The sequence below is a fragment of the Vombatus ursinus genome, unplaced genomic scaffold (assembly GCF_900497805.2).
Source record: "Vombatus ursinus unplaced genomic scaffold, bare-nosed wombat genome assembly UNPS02010320.1, whole genome shotgun sequence".
Classification (NCBI taxonomy): Eukaryota; Metazoa; Chordata; class Mammalia; order Diprotodontia; family Vombatidae; genus Vombatus; species Vombatus ursinus.
Window position 1 is genome coordinate 7,771,029 of NW_020950098.1, and position 25,809 is coordinate 7,796,837.

The following is a 25,809-nucleotide window of genomic DNA, read 5'->3' on the forward strand; positions in this document are numbered from 1 at the left end:
AGGTTTAAGTCGAACTTGACTTGTGTTAACTATATGACCTTGGGTAACTCACTTCTCTGAATTCAATCTCTTCACCATTAGAACTAGAAAATTATACTTTTGCTACCAAGGTGCTGTGTAAAGGGCTATATAAATATGAGTTTTCTTTTAAATTCCAAGCATAAGAGGCCCAAAGATCATTTTTGTTTGCAGTGGTTAGTCTGAAATCAGCTCACTGAAATTTAATTTCTGGCCTATTTCTAAGATCAAGGGCAGGGATTTGACTCTCTGGGTGTGAGGTGGAGTGGAGTGGGGCAGAAGAAGGATCTTACATTAATTAAATAACAACTAACTTGGAGATGTGGAGGAAATGGGCAAGACTGGCCTTTGGTAAAATTTTCTAATAGGTGATTTTTTTTCTTTGATGTTTTCTCTTTTTGGTCCCCCTCTCCTTTGCCTTCTGCCAAATCTTTTGCCCTGTTGCCTCCCACTCAGAACAACCCTCCCTGAATTGTCTCATGCTTCAGAATTACCCTTTGACTTCCTGAAAATCTCCCATTTCCTTAGTTTTCAGTTTTAGAAAAGCAATTTGATTCAACTACATTATCTCGTTACATTAATCACCTATAAACCTTATAATAAATAATCTGATTAATGGTTTTTTTCATAACACTCTTCAAAAAACTTCCAATTGCTCTCTGTTCTCTATAGGATGAGTTACAAACTTCTTCATCTGGCACCTAATATGCTAATATACAATTTGGCCCCAATACTTTTCATAGGATCTTAGATTTAAAGTTAGAAGTAACCTTTAAAGGTCATTGAGACTAACCTCATCATATTATGGGAGGAGGAAATTGAGGCTCAGAGATGTTTGAATGACTTGCCCAGGGTTACTCAGGTAATATGTCTGACACAAGATTTGATCCTGGGTCTTCCTGACTCCAAGTCCAATGCCCCGTCTATTATGCCATACCGCATTTGTAACTTTACCAATTTTTTTCTATGTTCTTTATTTTAGTCATACTGAACTACTAGTTATTTTCTGAGTTCATCCAGTCATACTTGCTTTTGAGCCTTTATGCAAGCCTTTCCCCATTACTGGAATGCACTTCTCATTTCTACCTGTTGAAATACTGCTTTTCCTTCAAGACTAAGCTCAGATGCCTATCTCCCATGAAATCTTCCTTATTTTCCCCAGTTGAGGCTTATCTCTCTCTTCTCAAAATTTCTTTGAGTGCCTTACCCAGATTTCTCCTTTCTATTCTAAATATTACCCTTAGTAGATTGTAAACTTCATGAGTGGCAGAATCATGCGCGCATGTGTGTGTGTGTGTGTGTGTGTGTGTGTGTGTATTTAGTCTTTGCATCCTCAGAGTCTACCATTAATACTTTGTCTATAGCAAGTACATGCTCAATGTTCTTTGGATTGCATAGAATCAACCTTTCTGAACTAGCTACCTATTTTCTTTTCTTCTCTCACTCTGAAAAATTGGGGATACTAACATCATGTTTCAGGACACCCTGTCTGACACACTCACCTCTAGGTATTGTGAAATGAGACAGGGCAAACATTGGGGAAATGAAGTGGTCCACTCTTCCTTGGGATCATGCCCAATCTAATCCCTTATCTTCTCCTTCCCCCAGATAGTCCTAGGAGATTTTACAAAAATTATCATTAATTTAATTTATGTGAATATTACAGTTACTATGACAATAACAACTATGCATAGCATTACATGTGTCAAATTAACTTTGTTATTTAATTTTCACATTAAACTTTGCTTATATGCCACACACTCAGACTTCATAATTTGAGGCTCATGTGGAATTGTTGGTTTTAAGTTTCAAAGAATATGATGTATCACAAAGAGACATGATTTATGTATGAGTCAGAAAGCCAAGGGTCTAATCCTAATTTTGTCATTAACTTGCTGTGTGATGTAATCTCTCTGGGACTCAGGTTTTTTTCCCCTATAAAATAGTAGGGTAGGATTGGTTCCTAATTTTTTTTGTTCCATGAACTCCTTTCAATACTTGAAGGGTAACATATACTACTCATAACATTCTGCACAAATATGTGTTATTTGGGGAGTAAACTGGGGGAGGTGGATATAGCAATGACAAGAGAAGACCAGTACTTCAATTTCTTGAAAATCAAAAGCATGACACCGACAATGAATATTTGAACTTTAAAGCAAATTGCCTTTCAATTTTTGTTAGGACTTAAATTAAGACCTAAGCATTCTTGCATTAGTAGTGATACATAAAGGACTTTGATATCAGTAGCAAAAAAAAAAATAAATCTAGGTTTTACTCTTAGATCATATGTCTGCTTGGTGTTCTCTTCAAAGATGGTTTGATTTCTACCATTTGTCCATTCAGATTATTGTTGATATCTATTATTAGAAAACCCCTTGGGTATCATTTCTTGAAATGATTCCCTTTTTACTTTTTTACTATGCAGTTTTATTGTTGAAAGGATGACTGGATAGTAATTGGGACTTGAATAACTTAGCTCATTTCTGTTAGGAGTTCAATTTAACTTCATTAAAGAAGTGAAATGAGTATGAGGAATAATCTGATGTGGAAATAGCAACAAAACTAAATGTTGTAATACGTTTTGTAGTATGTTAACTAGAAATGATAAGTAAAGTGTCATTTTCTCCTTCAGACATTTTCATCATTTTTTAATAAATCAGTTAAATATCTCCTGCTGTAGTCAAATAGCAAAACATGTTATACATTGGGTGATAATTTTGCTAGTCTTATTTGTAAGGTGAGAGTACTTATCTACAATCTTCTGTGCTTGTTTTTATGCATATTTTGTGTAGACCTGTATGTGTATGTACTGACTCTTCCAATAAACTACAAATTCCTTCAAGGCTGTTTCCTTCTTTTTTTTAAAAATAGATTTTTATTGATATGTTTTGTTTTACTGAGTGATTTACACAGGATCATACAACTTGCAAGTGTCCGAGGCCAGATTTGAACTCAGGTCTTCCTGACTCCAGGCCCAGCACTCTATTAACTGCACCACCTAGCTGCCCAGAGATCATCTAGATTTCCCCTTATATCACTCACTTATTCCTCTTATAAAACCATCCCCCATAACAAAGAATGAAAAAAAAAAGAAAGAAAACAAAGAACAAATCAGTAAAACTGGCCAACCTATTGAAAATGTATGGCATTACACTCAATGTTTCCTAACTGTGGACCTGTCTAATGTCTGGGGGAGGTTTCTTTTCCTATCTCTTTTTTTTTGAGGACAGACTTGCTCTTTATAATTTCACAGCATTCAGTTTGGATTGTTTTGTGACAGTTGTTCTATTTGAATTTATTGTTTTCTTGGCTCTGCTTACTTCATTTTGCATCAGTTCAAGTAAATTTTCATGCTCCCCTATATTCATCATGCTTGTAGTTTCTTCCAGCAGAGTAATATTTCATTATATTCATGTACCACATTTTATTTAGCCATTTTCCAATTGATGGGCATCTACTTGTTTCCAGTTCATTGCCATCACCAACAGTGCTGCTATAAATATTTTGTTATATTTGGAGACTTTTTTTTGCTGATGTCTTCCTGCCATATGTCTAGCAGTTGAATTTGTGGGTCAAGCATATAGGCATTTTGTACTCTCACATTTTTTTTGGATGTATAGCACCCAGCATGACACCTAGCATGTTGTAGGTACCTAATAAATGACTGATTACGTATTGGCAAAATGATAACTGACATTTGTTGAGCATTTTATGGTTGCAATATGCTTAGCATACATTTTCTCATTCAATTGTGAACAACCACGAGTTATATATTAAAAGCATCATTTTCTCTCATTTTATAGATAAGGGAACTGAGGCTCTGAGAAGTTGAAAGTGAAATCCATGGTCACACAGCTAGTTAGTGTCACAGATTGGATTTTCACCTAGGCTTTTCTTGACTCCAAGGCCAGAGGTTATAGCTTCAGTCTCAGCATCACCACTGACTGTAAGATTGGAAATCAATGCTTTTTATAATGTTATGAAATGTGCCCAAGTATTATATATTTAGAACAAAATTTTATGGAATAGAATGTTGTTTTATGTAAAGTAGCAGCTTTCACACTTCAGGTAGGATAGGCTTTATAAAGCAAAGCATGAGGTGTGAAATGCCACATTTTTATTCTGTTTATGGGATTCCAAAAGAACCATGATATTGCTTTTGCTTTAAAATACAATTTGCAGCAATGTGTTGGAAGTTTAACTGCATTTGGTCCATTCTGAAAAGAGTTTCTTTATTAAAGTGTAGCTGTTTTTCCACTTTATATCTGTTTCCCAACTCTTGGAGATCCTGGGTTGGCCTTGGGTTTTGAAAAGTTTCGGGAACACCTCCACCTAAGGTAACCTCATGTTAACAGACATTAGTCTAAAGTCATTTGCCCTAACAGATGATGTTATTAATGGTGATAGGGATTAGTGACTCCCTTTCCACACTACCTACATATAGTAGCCCTCCTGGGTTTGTGGTTACAGTTCCTACCTATAGTACTTCAATTCAATTCAATCCAATTCTTTCGTTGTTGTTGTTCAGTTGTGTCTGACTCCTTGGGATCCCATTTGGTGGTTTTTTTTTTTTTGGCAAAGATATTGTAGTGGTTTGTCATTTCCTTCTCCAGCTCATTTTACAGATGAGGAAACCAAGGCAAACAGGGTTAAGTGACTTGCCCAGGGTCACACAGCTAGTAAGTACCAATTCAGTTGAATTCAATTCAATTCAGCAAGCTTTAATTAAACATTGTGCCTTGAATTATGCTTGGTGATTGAGTATAGAAAGGCAAAAACAACAGCAGCAACAACAAAAATCTCTCCCAGTCTCTTCTGACTTCTGGCTGTCATTTTGTAAGGTCCCAGCATGAAGGGAGGAGCTTACTATTGTTTCTCTTTAGATTTCTTAATCATTTCTTGATGTCATGGAGTATATGCGAAAGAGCAAAGCTCCTCCAGAACCTTTTCAATTTCAAACCTAACTGAACATGTAGTATTATTTTAAAAAGTACTGCAGAAGATTAGAAATAAGTTCTGCTCTTTAAGTGTCTGTATATTTAAAGCTTTTGCTCATAGTGACCATACAAATATATATCAACTGCTGGGAAAACATTACTTTGAAATGTAATGTACTTGAGACTTAGTGAAAGGGAAAATGATTTCTTTAGGATTCTCACTGTTTGTTCTTTCTATGCTTTTACAATTTTGATGTGAATAGCAGTGAATCAAATTAACATTCATTTTGGAAGTCTTTATGTTACTACTAGTAATCTGCTTATGCCAGTCTTAGGAGATTACATTTTGGATTTTTTGGAATGATTTGATTTGATGCTCATATCACAAATATTTGTTTAAAAAGGGAGAGCATTCATTTTTCAACTCTTTTCTCCATCACCTTTTGCTGAAGATAACCAACAGCTTACTATACTGAAGTTTAAATTATCTAATATTAATTTATTTCACTTTTGAAAAAGACCAGAATGGGTATTTCTTTTCTTTTCTTTTCTTTTTTTTGCTAGGCAATGAGGTTAAGTGACTTGCCCAGGGTCACACAGCTAGTAAGTGTTAAGAGTCTGAGGTCAAATTTGAATTCAGGTCCTCTTGACTCCAGGGCTGGTGATCTATTCACTGCACCACCTACCTGCCCCAAGGTTTGTTATTTTCTCTATCAATAAGGGTTCAAAGGACACTGAAATTTGATGTCTTTATTTGAAAGGGATGGCTATTTTCTTATATCTCTTGGGTAGTAGCTTTTATTGTGGCCTCCTTGCTAAGGAGGTATTCTCCAAGGAGGAATCCCTTGGATTAGGTTAGTATCTCTTGGTTTGTGCCACGAGCAGAAAAGAATGTTGTTTTCAATAGGCAGGTTGTTTTCTTCCTATCACGGGAGAGACTGAAAAAAGTTCCATATCTCTAATAAGAAATAGTAAACTTTCTAAAAATATGTTAAGCAAGTGTCCAAAGTTCTTAATATCTCAGACCCAGATTTCCAGTACCAAGAAAGCACAGGTTTTTTGAATGACAGAGAAATAGATCAATTTTATTTTTTTTTCTTTTTAAGGCAATTGGAGTTAAGTGACTTGCCCAGGGTCACATAGCTAGTATGTGTCAAGTATTTGGTCTGAAGGCTGGATTTGAACTCAGGTCCTCCTGACTTCAGGGCCAGTGCCTATCCACTGTACCACCTAGCTGCCCCCAAATAGATGCATTTTCTGAAGAAAACTTAGAACCCCAGTTCATTCTCTTGCAAAATGATGAAGTTGGATATCTGATCTCTAAGCTTCCTTCTAGCTCTCAACTCCACAGCTCTAAGTTGAGGATTGTAAGCTAAGTTCAGGATTATAGCAAACACTCTATGCTTCAGTGTTTTTGCATTCTTGGAGTTTCTGGACCACCTGGATCTTTTAGTGAGAGGCCCTGCTAAAGTGACCACTGGCACTAGCTCTGAGTCCTTTTCTTTGCAACAGCAACAGTAACACTGGCTTTTATCAGAAATCACACGTTAGAGTTACTGAGGGCTGGGAGAGGACAATGTAGAGCAAACTAGAGAAGAAGAGGGGTCAAGGAAGACTTTCAAAATTGACCGTGCTCTTGAATTTGGGTGAAATCTCTAAGAAACGGAAGGGTTGCTTCTTATGGATACACTGGAGCACCGAGGCATAAAGCATAGCCCTAGAGATATTTTCCCCAGCCCTATGTTTGGTTCCCTCTCAATGTATACAGGGAATGTGTTTGATCATTAAAGATCAGAAAAAAAATCAAAACTAAACAAAAAAATTGTGGAAATTATAGTTCTGGTTAGAGAATATTCTTTTCCAATTCTGGAAGAGACTAGAAATACCATGAGCTTTGTGATCTGGGACAGGAGTTTCACCACACTTAGACTTTTGAATGGAAGATAGGGCTGAGGGGGTAGCATTTGGCAGTGGTACCAACAAGCAGTGGGATGGCAATTAGGCTTCTGAAGTAATTTTGTGGTGTAAGTTCTGAGACTAGAGACTGAACATGGTAGGCTGGCTTCCACAGCTAAACTTCTCTATAGAACAAAGATCTCAGACTAAGACTGCTCTTTCTGCCTGTCTCTTTAATACCCAAAGAAGAGCTATGAAAATTTTAACTCCTTTTAGTTTCTCTCTCTCCCTCTCTCTCTCTCTCTCTCTCTCTGTGTCTCTCTCCCTCTCTCTCTCTCCCTCTCTCTGCATCTATTATCTTTTAAAGCTATTTCTATTTAGCAATTTGAATTAACATAAAAACTATAATCAATCATAATTTCTTTGTTATGCATACATGTCTGCTCAATAAGTGTGTGCCAGATTAGGGTAAATAGAGGATTCCAGTGATTAATTAGAAGACATAGAACTTAAAATAAGGGAAGCTAGGTGGTGCAGTGGATAGAGTGCCAGGCCTGGAGTTAGGAAAACCTAAGTTCAAATCCAACCTCAGATATGTACTAGCTATGTGACCCTGGGCAAGTCACTTAACTCTGTTTTCCTCAGTTTCCTCATCTGTAAAATGAGAGAGGAAAGGAAATACCACTCCTGTATCTTTGCCAAGAAAACCTCAAATGGGGTCATGAAGAGTCAGACAGGCTGAAACAACTGAACAAGAGCTTAAAATAGGTCAAGGGATTACCTCTCTCTCCTGGTGGTCAGGATTTCTTCCTGAGTTGGGGGCTCCATGAGCTATAAGTATGAGATAATCATATGGTGATAATTATTAATAATTTTTGATTAACTTCCCAAGATGCAGAACCAAGCTGGATCCAGATTTTATTTTGCCCTAGGATAAAAAAATGAGTCATTGTTGTAACCAAAGTCAGACTGGTTGCCTCAGGCAAATCTCTCAACTCCAGATGAAGTCCAGGGTAGAGGCATGGAACAAAAGAAAGTTATGTCCCTTGGAGTGTCAATTGGGAGGTGAATGGTGTGGTCTGAAAAAAAAAGAACCCTTCCGCTCCCATTTCTCCATTTGGAATAGAGTGAAAGAAGAGTGAATGAACAATCATAACTCAATATATAGTTAGGGCAGCTAGGTGGGAAAGTGGATAAAGAATGAGGCACACAGTCAGGAAGACCCGAGTTAAAATCCAGCCTCAAATACTACCTATGTGACCCTTCCCAAGTCACTTATAGCCTCTGTTTCAATTTCCTAATCTGTAATAAAAGCACCTATTAGGGTTATTGTGAAGGTCAAATGAGATAATAATTGTAAAGTGCTTAGCACAGTTCCTGGCACATGTTAAGTACTGTATAAATGTTAATTATTATTTTCTTGGCTTTTCCATATCATTTGGGTCAAGATCAATAAATAAAAGAAAAGTTTATTGAATACCTACTATGTGTTTAGCTCTTAGAAGTGGAATAGAAAGGGGCAAGTATAAAAAGAGAAATATAACCACAAAAAAAAATCTTAGATAGTTGAAATGTTGGCTTCCCAGAAAGAAGTAGTTAGATGGGAAGAATAAGATACTCGTAAGTGTAGGGAGAGGAATGTGTTGCAAACTTTGTGGACCAAGTATACTTGTTGCAGAGTTAATGAATTTTGAAATATGGTTGTAAAGCCACTTCAGTGTTTGATTTTATGTTACATGAAGTATTTAAATGGGTATAATTTAATGCATTTGAAGAGGCTACTTTGAATAATTATAATTGAAATTTATAGTACACTTTGAACTTTGCAGACTGTTTGCCATACATTATCATATTTGAATTTCACACAACTTGTGAGATAGGTACTGCAGTAATTATTTCTATTTATAGATGTGGAAACTGAGGCTCACAGAGGTTAAGTTACTTGCCCATAGTCACTAGGGTGTGGCAGGCCTAGAATCCCTGACCTGAGTTCAAATCTGACCGCAGACATTTACTTGCAGTTTGACCCTGGGCAAGTCACTAAAGCCTGGTTATCTTAATTTCTTCTTCTGTAAAGTGAGCTGGAGAATGAAATGGCAAACCACTGTAGTATCTTTGCCAAGAAAATGCCAAATGGGGTCATGAAGAGTCAGACATGACCGAAATGACTCACCAACAACAACGTGGTCACCAATTAGCTGGTGTTAAAAGCAGAGCCACATCGAGCAAATTTAGCACCTAGGACACTCGATACAAAATGTAGCCTGGGGTAAAGAACAGGAAAAGTACCTTCAAATGAACTTTTGAAAACCTGCTTAGGTGAGGGAGGGGAGGTTCCTGGACAGAGAGACCTTGGCTGTTAGAACACAAGGCCCCATGCAGGGAGAGAAGGAGAGACTCTAAGACATAGCAAGACTGTGTCTGTGGATGTCATGCTGGGGAAGAAAGAGGGTTGACCCAGCTTAGGACAGAGGACCATGTGGAAAGTGGTCACGGCAGTCTTCATATGATTGTGTGCGTGCGTATGTGAGGAAGCCCATCGTCTGCTAGATTTCCATTTTAAATACTAATAATTATTTTTTATTAATTTATTTTGATTTATTAACAATCACTTCCATAAACTTCTGAGTTTTAAATTTTTCTCCCCCTCCCTCCCCAAGATGGCATACAATCTGATATAGGCTATTCATATACATTCCTATTAAGCATATTTTCACATTAGTGATATTGTAAGGAAGAATTAGAACTAATAGGTGGAACCACCAGAAAGAGGAAACATAACAAAATAGAAGAAAAAAATAGCAAATAGTATGCATCCAACTGCATTCAAACGCCATAGTTCTTTCTCTGGATGTGGATAGCATTTTCCATCATGAGACCTTTGGAGATGTCTTAGATCCTTGCATTGCTGAGAAGGGCTAAGTCTATCAACTTTAGTCATCACGCAGCGTGGCTGTTACTGTGTACAGTGTTCTCCTGGTTCTGCTCACTTCACTCAGCATCAGTCCATGCAAGTCTTTCCAGGTTTAAATAATTATTATTGATAGCTAGGTGCTCAGCTTTGTTGTTGTTACCCGCATTGCTGTCAGCACCCATTCCATTTCTGTGCCCTTGGGAAAAGTCATGATACCTCCGTGTAGTTACAGTTCTGGGTAGAAAGAGTATTTAAATTTAGTTCTTTCTTACACTGAGTCTAATATTCTATCTACCATGTCACAAATGGAGTTTGAAATAGCTTTATAACATGACATTATGATATATTTGAAGTAATTGATTAACAGTGATTTATGCACTATGTGCCAGATAGTATGCTAGAGGCTACAGCCGCAAAGAAAAAAAAAAGTAATGAGTAACTATGAATGACTTAGTTCTCCTCAGCAATACAATGATCTAAGACAATTCCGAAGGACTCAGGGTGGAAAATGCTATCCACATCCAGAGAAAGAACTGATGTAGTCTGAGTGCAGATAGAAGCATACTATTTTCACTTTCTCTATTTTTTTTCCTTTTAGTCTGTTTCTTCTCTCACAACATGACATGGAAATATGATTTACATGATTGCACATATATAACCTATATCAAATCGCTTACCGTCTTAGGGAGGGGTGAAGGGAGTGAGGGAGGGATGGAGAAAATTTGGAACTCAAAATTTTAAAAAAATGAATGTTAAAAATTGTCTTTACATGTAATTGGAAAAAATAAAATACTATAAAAAAGAAAAAAAGGTGATACAATCATTTCCCTCAAGGGGCTTATATTCAACCAGATAGATAAATAAATACAAATATCAACACAACACCCTCCCATGTTTAATCTGGTGAGATGAGTGAAGATTTTGGCTTGTGCAGTTTTTCTTCTTTCTATGAACTGGTTCATTCATCCTGGCATTCATATAGTTGGGGGCATAGCTCCCTGGCTGAGAATGATTAACTTCCCCCCTGCAAATGTCAGCATTACTTTTTTATGAAGGGCATGCCACAGGCTAGCGTGTGCTGGTTGCATGTTATCTCAGGCACTCCAGGATCCTAGGGGTACTTGGGCTTTGGCCTAATGCCTTACTCCATACCTAATACACATCTGTCATTGTTATTCCCTTGTACTCTATAAAGCCACATATGGTAGGGTTCACTTCAATCTGAACTTTCGATAATATGTTTTGAAGGGAAATAAGAAACTCAAATGTTACCTAAATACCAGGAGCTGATCTAGCAAAAAAAAAAAAGTGTTCCCTCTTTGGCATAATTCAATAATGCCAAGAATGGGATTAAGATGAGGCCCCTTGAGTAGAGTGAACTTTTGTCCTGAAAAATGTTGTTCTGTAGAGGTCAGATCTCATCTACTGGAAATATTGGGTATGTGCAGATTAAAACTGGATTGATTGCTCCTGCTTCGGTCTTTTTTTGGGGGGGTCAGGATTAACCAAGTAGCAGGTAAGGTAGATGACATTATTATTTTTTTTTTTCACGAAGGTATAGATTGCAGTTTGTGGTAATTCCAGTAATACCAATGGGTTACTCTTTTGACTTGTCATCAATCACCATGCTATTTACATAATTTTGCATATTATTTATATAATAACAATTAGCATTATTTAATGCTAGAGTGCTTGAAACAGAAATCAAGCTCAAGTAGCATAATTACTTCATTTTTTGGGGCAGAAAAATTCCTTTTAAGAATGTTTGTAATCCATTTTAATGTTTATTATAGCTATACGTCACTTGGTTCTAGGAGCTGAGGAAATATCTTATTGCTAAAATGCACTAATAAGGCCATACCATTATATTCACTATTAACAAACTTTTACTGGATATCTCTATGAGAAGCGCTGTGGACAAACAGGCTCTGTGTATCTCAAGCTAGAGGATGGAAGAAATGACTGCTACCAGATCACTTATGTTTTTAATCTGCAATTGGAAGCCTGAGCTATGCAGTCCTTACTAATGATGGAAACTTGAAAGTCAAAGACATAGATCTGCCATTAAAGCCCTCCTTTGAGGTTTCATTGTGGCACAGTGATCTCCCATCAGCATAACTTCTGGCAGTTTCTGTTGATTTGGAATTCAGGACCTATCAGACTGTGTTTGTTATCCCATCATCAACCTGGCTAGAGTTAGAAATGCTTATCACTACATTGGATGCAGGATGATGCATTTTTCAACTTGAGGGTCTTAAAGTGCAGTGCAGAGGGTAAGAGTGCTTGGCCTGAAGTCAGGAAGACCCAAGTTCAAATTCTGCCTCAGATACTTTCTAGCTGTGTGACCCTGGACAAGTCACTTAACCTCTGTCTGCTTCAGTTTCCTCATTTGTAAAATGAGAACAATAATAGCATTTATCTCCCAGGGTTGCTGTGAGGATCAAATGACAAAACATATGTAAATGTTAAAGAACCATATAAATGCTATGTAATTGATTAATAAACAAAGATTATCTAATAAATTCTAGAGGGGTTGTGATTTGCACTTGTATAGGGAGAACCCACATTGATGAAAACCCACCTCAAAAGTACTGAAGAAGCATCTCACTTATATATGTTAGGGGCTGCTACATGACATACTTTTACATTTAGGGTTGGTTGTTGTCCTTCATTCTCAAAGAGGACCCAAATGACATCACTATGTTGGGGTCAAGGCGTGGTGTGTCCAACTGTGGCTGATCAATCACTATGAGCTCGGAAGGTCGGGCACAAATAGTTGATATGAATGTTTGGAGTGCAGATGTCTCTAAATTTGCACATCTCATGTTTCTTTTGAGGTACTGCAACATTTACATTTAGGTAACATTTAGGATGACTATGGATAAAGACAGGAAACATGGAGCAGTAGGTAGAGGGTGGGTCTTGGACTCAAGAAGGCCTGGCTTCAAGTCTCATCTCATACAAATATTGAACTAAATGTGACTGAGCAAGCCACTTCTACCTCTAAGGGCCAACTTTTTTATAATGTGTTAGAGATCCAAGTCTGCGGAGGGAGTCTCCACTGTGAATTTCTCACAATGATGAAATCACATATTTCCCTTCCCTTCACATTTATAAAGAGAAGTGGGAGTCACTTTAATTATCCATATAATTATAAACCTATACATATCTTCTTTTCAAGAATACTTTTAGGAGTTGGGATGAAAGCTCTAGCCATTGATGTTAATGAAAATAATATCAATGTTATTATAGTTTAGTGAAATCTATGTACAGTAATAATTACTTAAGTGTACTAGGAAGGTAAAAACAATAATAGAATTATTACATTTTACTGAGGAAAAAGGCCATTCCTTTATTGTGTATATCCCAGCAAGAGATGGAAGCAAGAAGATGAGAAAAGATTGTTGTTTCATTGTCCCTTACTGGGGCGAAAGATTAAAGAGTAAAGGAATACTATGTGGATGAAAGAGGAGGGAAGTAATTAAGTTCTTTGTTGTCAGAAGGAAGCAAGACAATAAAATATTAGAGAAATATCAAAGGCTGATTCAGCAAAAATGTATTTTCCCTTTTGCAGATGAGCAGCAGGAAGAATGGAGTTAAATTCCATCAAGTATGTGTGTGTGTGTGTGTGTGTGTGTGTGAGAGAGAGAGAGAGAGAAAGAGACAGACAGACAGACAGACAGACACACAGACAGTCACATAGACACACAGAGAGACAGAGACAGAGAGTGCATGTGTATTTTGGGGGAGGGACAGTAGGAAGAGGAATGAGTTTTCAGATTTAAAAATGCTAGCATGTAGGAAAGCACAGGTTTTCTAGCTTCTTGCTATACAAGGAGGAAAGCAGAGTTTGAAGACTGAGTGTTTGAGTGAAGAGACTGGAGTGACGTTCCTCTGACTTTGGTTATAAGGGAGGCAAAAGCATGATTAGTTCTTGATAACAAGGGGAAGAATTGAAAGTGGCTAGGGTTATTATCAGTCAAACAAGCATTTGTAAAGAGCCTATCATGTGCCATTGTGTTAGGCTCTGGGTATAGAGAAAAACCAGTCAATACCTTTAAGGAAAGGTATTGGGAAAAGACAACATGGAATCATATAAAGGAGAGGGACTGTACTTGTAATTTCATTGCTGTAGGAAAATCCTGGATGAGATAACTTCTACCATCTATCAGCACCTTCTCTGAAATGTATAAGCTTGAAGAGTCACCCAAAGTATCACTGAGAAGTTAAGTGACTTGCCCAAGGTCATACAGCCACATATGTATCAGAGGCATGACATCATTCAATGCTATCTCTGAAAACACTCTGCCACCCTATGCCCGGACACATATGTATATGCAATTAATATAAGGTAATTTTTTGAAGGGGTAAGGGAAGATGGATTATTGCTCACTGAGTGATATCAACATATCTGCTCTAACCACACCAAAGGTACTTCACATTATCCAAAGAGTGTAGATTCAACCATTTATAAAAATAACATTTGTGTGGATTTGCAACTTTGCAATGTCATAGGAAGTAGGTTTCACATAGGCTCCGTGTCTGGAAATTCCTTCATGGAAATTTCCTGTCCTGCAAATTCTGGGACATTTCGCCTTACTGACTGACTGGGGAGGGAGGTGCCCTTCTTAGTCTGTGGCAGCATAAGTAGTCTCCAGATGGCAGCACCAGCAAAGGCACCCCTAGTCCTTCCCTCACAATTAAGAAGAGGTGTCTTGAGGGTGCAAAGAAGATAATAGTTGGGATTCTGTGCCACTGCTTTCCCCCAAATTTACTGTATCGGTAGGCAGCTGGTGGTTCAGTAGATAGAGTACTGGGCTTGGAGTCAGTGAGTTCAAATCTAGCCTCAGACACTTATTAGTTGTATGACCCTGGGCAAGTCACTTAATCTCTGTTTGCCTTATTCCATTGGAGAAGGAAATGGCAAACCACTGCAGTATCATTGCCAAGAAAATCCCATGGATAGTATTGGTGTGCTATGACCCACGGGGTCACAAGGAGTCAGACATGACTGAACAACGACACTGCCTCCATGCTCTGTATGTTAGCTCTGGTCTAGTTATGGCATGGGTTTTGGAATGGTTTGAGCTTTCAAATAATTTGTTGGGGATAATTCTGTTATTCTAAAGTAGTCTATGCAACCTTGATCAAGTTGTTTCTCTATTCTGGGTCTCTTGTCTGTAAAACGAAGTGATCTTTAAGGTCTCCTCTATCTAAATGAATACCATCATTTCTTTTGAAGGAGTGTGTAGACTGGCTCCACTCTCCATCCTTGTGACTTCTAGATGAAAATACCCTTTTTTTGTTCACTTCTACCTATAGACATTGGCTTCCTCTATTGTCTTCCTAAGCTCCTCACGTAAGACCTCACATAGGTTGACAAACACTTGCTTCTTTTTATAGCTTTCAGAGTTCACCCATGTCTCCTTTTCAGCCCCAAAGAGTTACAAGCTACTGATAGTATGTTCCTGTTATTTTAGATGGGGTAGCTAGATGGCTAAGTAGTTAGAGCGCTGAATTCAAATTTGGCCTCAGACACTTACTAGCTGTGTGACCCTGGGTAAGTCACTTAACCTGTTTTCCTTAATCCACTGGAGAAGGACATGGCAAACCACTCCTGCATCTTTGCCAAGAAAACCCCACAGATGGTTCATGGGGTCTCAAAGAGTCAAACAGAACTGAACAACCATTCATTTTAGATACATAGATAAAAGGATATGTCTCAAGAATTTAAAAATTATAAACCAGATGTCCATGAACAAAGACAAATAACCAAAATAAACACAAAATAAGAATGCATTTCTCCTTAAACCTTCATACTTAGCAAAGCAGACCTAAACAAATTATTGGAGAACAAATAAAAATGCTTTTGTTCTGTGTTCCCTTCCAAGTTGGTATGAGGTTCTACTGTCTATGTCTTTGTTTCTTATCTTACCTAGTTATGTAAAATGTTTCAATACATATATAATTCTGATTGTACTGATTATGTGTTGTATCACCTTATTGAAGTCTTTCCATATTCATTGCATTAATATTTTAGTACCATAATATTCCATAATTTATTCAAGTATTTTCTAATCATTGGATATATTGGCTGTTTCCGGTATTTTGGTATACTATTACAAATACAGCAGCTATGAATATTCTGTGTAGGGAGGGATCCTTTTTTCAAATGACTATTTTGGGATAAGAATTTAGTAATAGAATTTCTGGGCCAAAAGGTTTAATTTTGTGAATTATCTTACATGCTGCTATATCACTCTAGAAAATATTTACACCAGTATGCCCTTCTACCAACAATGTATTAATTAGAGTGCCTTTTCTCCGTAGCTCTGCCAAATTGAATTCGATACTTTTTTCTCTTATTTTTGTCATTTTAGGGGGTGGTATCTAAAGGTCATCTTGATTTGTATTTATTAGGGAATATGAGGATATATTTTCCTAGGTCTGATGACTTTCTTGGGAATATCTTGGATTACTGAACCCTCTGCTGATTGATTCTAGTTCTATTTACCCTGGGATGATACAATAGCTCTTGCTTCTATTCTCACAACTGGTGTCATAGTTACTACTGATTTGTTCTTCCCTTTGATTTTAAATTACTCGATAAAGCTCCTAAGATATTTGTGTCAGACTGAGCAGGGGGCAATAGCTTTTTGTAGGCTTTCCTATTTCAAAGGAATTTAAGGAAACAATTCAATTTAATTCAAAGAATATATTTTAAGCACTGATTACTTGCAAGGCACTGTCCTAGGTGCTGAAGATAAAAAGAACACAAAAAAAAAAACCAACCCAAAAAAAGAGAGTCTTTATTTTTTCTGAGGTATTTATTTGCATTGTGCTGGTGATATAGTAACTACTAGACCATTATAGAATTGTTGAACACCTCTTCTTGTACCCATTGTCTTTAAGGAATCTTCAGTATATATAAGAGAAGGAAGTATTTGCATTGCCACATTTATTTCCACACTCATCATTTAAAAGCCCTATGATGTATTTAATGTCATCTGAAGTTTATTGATTGCAGCCTGCTACTTCACAATTCCTATTATTACCATAAAGAAATTGTGCATAAAAATGATACAGTGAGCTTAGTCTCAAAGGCAATGTCCTTAGCTTGCATTCCTGATGCTGTCCAAGTTGGACATTGACAGCTCTTTTGTAGTACTGTCTGAAGATTAATTGCCAAAACATAAATAAGGGCATTTTTTTCCTAGATATTTCTGTTGACTGCATGTAATAAATTATAAAAAGAGATAACATTTATGTAGTGCTCTAAGATTTTTACAGCTCTTTACATATATCCTCTCACTTGATTCTTACAATCATCCTGTGTAAAATTATTAGCATCTCCATTTAAGAGATGAAAAATTGGCTCATGTAAAATGATGTATGAGTGGTTACATGACTATATATATATATATATATATACACATACATATATATATATATATATATATATATATAACACATATATGTATGTATTTATGTATTTTTGCCTGGACCTATGATTTCATTCTATATCAAGTTCCAAGTGAGGAACTACATTCCCCCCTGTAGATGGGCACCTTAACTAAAACTTATAGTCTTAGAGAGTTGCTTGGGGTCACTGAGAGGTTAAGTGACCCGTCCAGACTCAGATTGCCAATATGAGACAGAAGAGGGATTTGAATCCAGGTCTTCCCAACTCAAAGGCAAATTTTCTATCACCTATAACATACTGCCTTTTAAAATAAGATAATTAAGGATAAGCAAAGCAAATCACTCTTTAGTTTTTTTTATTACCCCTCCCCCATTATAGATATTCTATGGCTTTTGATATTAACCATTTTATTCGATTACTTAGAGGTTCTTTTCCTTTTACCTTTCTGTTTACTTGCTTTTGGTTATTACTCTATCAAGTGAAGAACCAGAGTTGGTTTGGCAAAATCACAGTAGTATGACCCGAATTTGTCCATTTGGACAGTTACCACTGGCCACAGGATGAAGTACAGGTTACAACAGTCTGGTTATTGATAAGCAAATAAATCTGTGGCAATGGAGAGGGGATCCTGGGTGAAATGGTACCTTAGAAAAAGCAAAGTAGGAGCATTATGAAGTCTAGGTCTTAGTGAGCAGTTACAACTGAGTGCTGTGAACAGTTAGCTGTTGTGCTCTCACAGCGCTGTTCTGGCATTACTAATTCACACAACAATATATTGAATTCCTTATTGGGTATAGCCGACTAGCATTTCCTGGAAAAGACCACTTAAAAATTCATTCTGCCATGGAATAGTAGGAGACCTCTGCCAGAACTTGCCTCTTCTTTCTTGGATTGTAAAATTACAGAATTTCAGAGATGGAAGAGATTCCAGTTATTCACACAGTTATCCTATGTCCCTGAGTCTTCTCCTCTCCAGGCTAAGCATCCTCAGTTCTCTAGGTCCTTTGCATGATTTTCATATGGGATGAACTCAAGGCCTTTTATCTTAATTGTCCTTTTTTGGAAGGTCTCCAGTTTATCAGTACTTTCTAACATATGGTACCCAGAGTAGTACACAATATGGATGTGATCTAAGTAGGGCTGAGAAGATCAGGGTGATGATTTCCTTATTTCTAGAAGCTATAACTGTTGTAGGGTAAGCCAACATCATATGAACATTTTTAAGCTGTCACATTATACTGTTGATTAATAGTCAACTTGCAGTTCACTAAAACACTCCAGATTATTTTCAGACAAATTGCTCTCCAACCTGATTTTATTAATCTTGTGAAGACCACTTATTGAACCCAAGTATAAGACTAGACATCTATCTCTATTGAATTACATCTATTAAGCATAGTTTAGTAGTCCATGCCTGTCATGATCTTTTTATATACTGACTCTGTCACCCATTATGTTAACTATCACAGCTTTGCATCATCTCCAAATGTGCTAAACACACATCTATGCTTTTATTGGTCATTACAATTTTTTGAATAATATTTTATTTTTCCCCAATTACATGTAAAACAATTTTTACATTAATTTTTTAAAAAAATTAGTTCTAAAGTCTTTCCCTTCCTCCCTCTTATCCCCTCTCTCTGAGATGGTAAGCAATTTGATATAGGTTATACATGTGCAATCATGCAAAACCTATTTCCATATTAGTCATGTTGTGAAAGAAAACACAAATTAAAAAAAAACCTGAAAAAATCAAAGTTATTTTAGAAAATGTTAATCAGTACAGGGTTAAGCATAGATCCTTGGGGCATTCCACTGGAGATGTCCTGCCAAGTTGATAGAAAGTCATTAACAATTAGTCTTTGAGTCTAGCCATTCAGACTGTTTTGAATTCATCTACTTATGCTAATCCAGCCTCCACATCTCTCTATCTTTTCCATATTAATAGAATGAGATACTTTGTCAAACATTTTGTTAAAATCCAGTAAATATATCTACTACACTTCCCTGATCTACCAGTTTAGTAACCCTGCCAAAAAAAAGAAATCAGGTTTGTCTAGCATGAACTAATCTTCATGAAAATATTCTGTCTTTAGATTCTCTACCATCTGGAGTGCCTTTCTATAATGCCTTCTCCTCACTTCCACCTCAGGTCCTAGACCAAGAGGAACACGTTTAGGGTACTTTTGTTCTGGTAGCTTGGTTGAGATCTCTGCTCTGCTTATTACCTCTTATGGTTCTCCAGCTCTTACCATCTGCCCTGCTTCTATAGCGTTTAGACATCTGCCTCTGTCTTTTGACCTATCAATGAATTTAAAGACCCCAGAGCCTTGTCAAATCCTCTACTTTTGAACTTTTAGGACTTCCACAGCTGAGCATCATTTTATGTCCTGTCTCTCAAAGTTAGAGTGTGAGTTCCTTGAGAACAGAAACAGTCTTGCTCTTTCTATTTTTGTCTTCAGTGCTTGGAACACCGAAAACACTTAATAAATGGCCATTCATTCATTCTTTTCTTCTAAGAATAACAATAACAATAGTGATTCACATTTAAATAATGCTTTGAGGTTTACAAAGATCTTTCATTATAAAAGCTTTGTGGTAGAATCTATGAATCTCCTTTATAATTCTGTGGGATTGAAGGAGTTACTTTTTTGTTTTTAAAAGTGTATTTTTCTAACTTTGGCAAACATCAGCCAACATGAGCATTTTCATAGACAAAGAGTAAAAAAACTTATACAAACCATGATTCTTTATTAAGTAAAGCTTATTTTTAATAGTATGTACTAAATTCAGTTCATTAATTTGTTGTCTCCCTCTAAACTTCCTTCTGTTCTACTCTATGCCTTTAAAATGTTTATTAATGCTCTTTTCTTCTTTTTTCATCATTATCACTACTTAATTTCTCCTTCCCTCAATCCCCATTGCTCTCAAAACATGTCCCTTGTAACAAATAATCATAGTCAAGCAAAAGAGATCTAAACAATTTATGTCTGAAAATGTGTCATACTCTGCACCTTTTGCCATCACTTCTTTGTCAAAAGGTGGTTCGTCATCACTCATGCACCTCTGGATTTTGTCTGGTCAGAATACTTGCAGGCTTTTGGCTTGTTTATTTCATTCTGCAATGACATTCCTTACTGGATCAAAGGCTTCTGGTTGTCTTTTTGTGCAGTCCTTGTTTGGAAATCAATTTTCTATTTCCTTTTTGGAATTTTTGATCATTATTTGATCTGATGTCATTTTTATATTTTTAAAACTAAATATGTGGCACCATTAGACCAAAGTATATAATTGTGATTCTTTGCAACTGTTTACATCACCATCTTTACTGGAAAGAGTTCCATCTTTGTCAGTTTATCCAGTTATCATCTAAGAGAAGCTGAAAGGTGGAGAAGATGGATGAAGACACAGGATGAGATGTGGAGGGGGAAGGGAAGCTGGGGAAATTTCCATTTAATACTTTAACTTTTATATAAGTGAAGCAGGATACAAGGTTATCTTCCTTAGCACAGAACTTGGCATGTATTAGGTGCTTAATAAATGTGAGATGACTGATTGAATGAATATGTGCTGGTAGTGTTGGGGACAGTGGGGCATGGAAGACAATGTGGTAAGATTTAAAACAATCACAATGGAATGGAGATGCGAAGCAATGGATGTGACAATTTTCTCTTGTGAATCAGGGTCCTGGGACAAGAATTAGACTCCATTGGAGTCATGTAATAGAAAAGTGACATTTCATTTAGAGCCAGGAAATGGGAAGGGAAATTTGTGGAAAAGCCAAGGTTGTGAGAAAGCATGATGCCAAGGGATCAGTGTTCTCTAGGGCATAACGAAAAGAACTAGTAGGGGTGGAGAAGTCCTACCCTGGAATGGGACAGGACTTAACTAGATGAGATATGAATGTGTGATGTGATTGCACTGGGAAAATGTGTATAGGGCAATAAACTCCTTCTCTTAAGTTTCCATCTAACAGAATTGATAAGGGGAACTAAATCATTTTATAGTACCTGAAGCCCAAGAGGTAAGGAGTTTTCAGTCTGGAGCACATAATGATAGATGATAGAGAAATGTGATTACTGCTGTCTACCTCTATTAGCACATTGTAAATACCTTGTCTGAAGGAGGAGGGGAATTTGAAAATAATTCTTGAAGGCATGACTGTGTAGATAGACGATCCATAAACATAAGGAGAATTCCTATGATGGGGAGTGAACAAAGGCATGGCAGAGGGAAGAGAGAAAATCCTGGAGCTGGGGAAGTGCTGCAAAGAAAGAGTACGCTGTAGGTCAGGATCAGAGTTTCTAATGTGTCATGAATAAATTCATTTTCACCAAAAATGCTCAACTTATCCATTTAGGGGCTCTTTTTTTTTGCCAATGAGACTGAATCTCAAAATTTCTGATGGAAATCAATTGAAAATACAATTTACAAAATTAAATTTTTTTTCCAGCTTGCAACTATATCCAGCAAGGTAGATGGGGTGCAGAATAGAGTCAGGATGATGCAACTCCAAATTGTGCCTCACTTTTTATCTATATGACTCTGGGCAGGCTAACCTCTTCCAACTTCAGTTTCTTTATTGGTAAAGTGGAGATAATAATAGAATCTACCTCATAAGGCTGTTATGAGGACCAAATGAGATAATATATGTAAAATACTTTGCAAACCTTAAAATACTGTAGACATAAATGGTAGTTCTTCTGTCTTCTCTGTTAGACTGGGAGCTCCCTGAGAGCAAGGACTCTTCTTTTTCAGTTTGTATTCCCAGTGTTGATTAGAGAGCTTTGTACATAGTAAGTACTTAATAAATGCTTCAACCATTCATGTCTGTGTAAAATGAAGAGATGAGTCATCAATTATATGAGTAATTTAATTTTTTCATTTAGAAGTATTTATTAACTTCTTGCTGACAGTTTGAACAATTTGAGCAAAAGTAAATGCATTGGGACATTACATATTCTCAGATCCCCAAGTTGGTGGAGACCTTAGAGGGAGAGCTGTAAGTAGGAATATCAGCAGTTGGAGAAATGCTGTTGGGGGTGGAGTAAAACATTCTGTGCCCCACCCCAGTGAAAAAGGCTTGGGGCCCTCTGGGAGCTAGGGTCCATGGAAGTTCCTCTGGATATGAAGGGTAATTGTGGGTGACACCAAGTGTCTTGTCTCCTCTCCCTCATCTTCTGACCTTCACTAACTGTAATCCTGATCTCTTTTCCTTTCATGGGGTACACTTTCTCCTCTCCCTTGGAGATAGAGGTGAGAAAGTTATACCATTTCTGCTGTTCAGAAGCTCTGTTTCTTTATCCTCTCCTGAGGCTGCCTTCTTACTAGTCCCCTTCCCTTAAGTTGTTTGGGCCATCAGAGGACCTAGAGGCATGAAGTGTGAGACTATCAGTATCTGGGTAACACTGAGGAGTAAGTGCATCCTTGAGATATTGGCAATTTATATAAAGCCTCTATTGCCCAATCCCGGTTTCAGAGGTCATTTAATCCATGCCATACCTGTACAAGAATCCCTTCCACAACATACTTAAACAGTGGTCTCAGGTCTCCAGTGATAGGGGACTGTTGCCCTCTTAAGGCAGCCCATTCTGATCTTAGATAGCTTTAAGTGTTTTTTTTTCTTACACTACTTCTTTTTATATTGATTAAACTTAAATTGACCTCTTTGCAACTTATCCCATTGCTTCTTGTTGGACTATCTGGGACTGAGTTTTCTACCTTGAACAAGGCAACTAAGGAAGTGTCCATTTTCTACTTCAAGGTATTTGAATTTGTTTCTTGTTTTATTGTATGACATGTGGCTGTTAGATTTTCATTAATTAAATAATGTTCAACAATCAGTAAATTAGCAGATTGATGCAGGCATTGGTGCTACTGTTCTTAACCTAATGACTTTATTTGGTTGTTTATTTAACTGTCATAATTACGGGCTGTTAGCATTTAAAAAGAGCAGTTTTTCATAACCTAACAATTAACCTTGGGAAGAAAAGAATGAACTTACAACCAATTTGTCATTTTTATAGTCTCACTAAGCATCAGTTTTAGATGCTGATAACCCCAAATGAAGAGATCGGTAATCTTTTTATGAAATAAACAAACCATTAAGTTGAGTACAGATCTGTTAATACAAAGGCATTTATCTATTAATTAGCTGGTTTTGTCCTTGATCTTGATCTCTGCCAAATTTCTAAGACATTAGAAATTGGGATGAAGTAGAGTATATACAAGGATTCCTAGAGTTAGACCTAATAGGGACCTCTTTGTTGTTGCTGAGTTGTATCTGACTCTTTGTGACCCCATTTGGAGTATTTTTTTAGCAAAGATATTAAAGTGGTTTGCCATTTCCTTCTCCAGCTCATTTTACAGTTGAGGAAACTGAGCAAAAAGGATCAATTGACTTGTCTAAGGTCACACAACTAGTAGGTGTCTGAGGCAGTATTTGAACTCAGGGCTTCCTGACTCCAGGCCTGGCACTGCACCTGGCACTGTACCACCTGGCTGCCCTTAGATGCTGTCAACTCCACTGAGACCTAAAGAGGTTAAGTGAGTTGCCCAAGTCACATGATTACTAACTAGGGTGGGATTTGAAACCTCTTCAAGAGAAAGCATCTTTTCAGGGTACTATGCCACTTCCTCATAATCATGCTAATTCCTTGTGTTATTTATATGTCAAGTGGTTTTCATATTTTCAAACAATTTTTGCCTATGTATCATCTTAAGTATGTGTGAATATACAGGCTTTGTGTAGGGATTAAGAAGTAAGTGGTCTTTAGCTTCATTTATTTGATATGCTTATATTAGAGAGCATATGCAATAGCAATGTATAGCAAAATACCAATTTTCAGAAGAACAATGCCCAACTTTTAATGTTTGTTTTCTCAACCCTTTCAATGTTTTATAACTTGTATTAAAGTGAGCTCTCTTTTTTAAAATTAAATTTTATTTTTTAATTAACAGAAATCTATTTTTTCTTCTTCCCACTCTTCCCTCTATTGGGAAAAAAAAGAAAAACAAACTGCTTGCAACAAATATGCATAGTGATGTAAAACATATTCCTTCATTGGCAGTGTCCAGAAATGCACCCTGAGTCTATAGCCTCTGTCATGAGGTGAATAGCATGTCTCATTATCAGCCCTCTGGAATCATGTGTAGTCATTACATTGATCAGCGTTCTTGTAGCTTTCAAAGTTTTTTTTTTAAGTTTTTAACAGTATTGTTTTATATGACAATTTTGGAAATATGTTTTATATGACTATACAGGTATAGCCTAGATCAAATTGCTTGCCTTTCTCAACAAAGTGGTGGGGAGTGGAGAGAGAGAGAATTTGGAACTCAAAAATTTTTTTAAATTAATGTTAAAACTGCTTTTAAATGTAATTGGAAAAAATAAAATAAATGTAAGAAACAGTATTGTTTTTATTGTGCGAATTGTTCTCCTGGTTCTGTTTATTTCACTTTATCAGTTTATACAAATCTTTCCATGTCTCTTTGAAGTCATGGATTTTTTTCATTTCTTGTAGTACAATAGTATTCAATTACATTTATATACCGTAATTCATTCAGCCATTCCTTAATTTGTGGGCATCCCCTTGATTTCCATTTGAATTCGGTTGTTCACATTTCTCCAGCTGGTTAAAATAGACAACTGGAGAAGAAACAGCTTTTATGAAATCTCTTTTCCCCTGGTTCTCACTCCTCCCTTCCCTCCTCCCCTTTATATATCAAGGCAAATTTCTAGTTAAACACTTCTTGAATTGACTGTCTCTAGATCAAAATAGGAATCTGACCTGTCTTAGTTACTTTTATAACTCCAATCCATGAACATTTTCAGGGATGGTTCCTATCTCTTTTTCCCAGTCTCATTACTCTTCTTCCTTCCTCCTTTGTTCCAGGCAAAGTAGCCTGCTATTTTCTTTACATTCCATTCCATATCTTACCCTTGTGACTTTGCATAGGTGATGCCTCTAAATCTGGCATGTATTTCCTCTTCAATTCCATCCCTTAGAATCTCTAGTGCTCTTTCCCTCTTGAAATTATTTTGCATAATTCTGTATTTATTTACATCCACTCATCCCATAAACCTATTTCAAAATTTTTTGTTTTGGAGAAGATGTGGAAAAATTGGAACACTAACACATTGTTGATGGAGTTGTGAAATGATCCATCCATTTTGGAAAGCAATTTGGAGCTATGCCCAAAGGGCTATAAAAATGTGTGTACCCTTTGACCCAGCAATAGCACTTTTAGGGCTGTATCCTAAAGAGATCATAAAAATGGGAAAAGGACCCACATGTACAAAAATATTTATAGCAGCTCTTTCTATGGTGACAAGGAAGTAGAAATCGAGGGGATGCCCATCAATTGGAGAATGGCTAAACAAGTTGTGGTATTTAAATGTAATGGAATACTATTGTGCTATAAGAAATGATGAGCAAGCAGACTTCAGAAAAACCTGGAAAGACTTGTATGGACTGATGCTGAGTGAAGTGAGCAGAACCAGGAGAACACTGTACACAGTAACACCCACGTTGTGAGATGACTAACTTTGATAGACTTGGCTCTTCTCAGCAATGCAAGGATCTAAGGCATCTTCAAAAGTCTCATGATGGAAAATG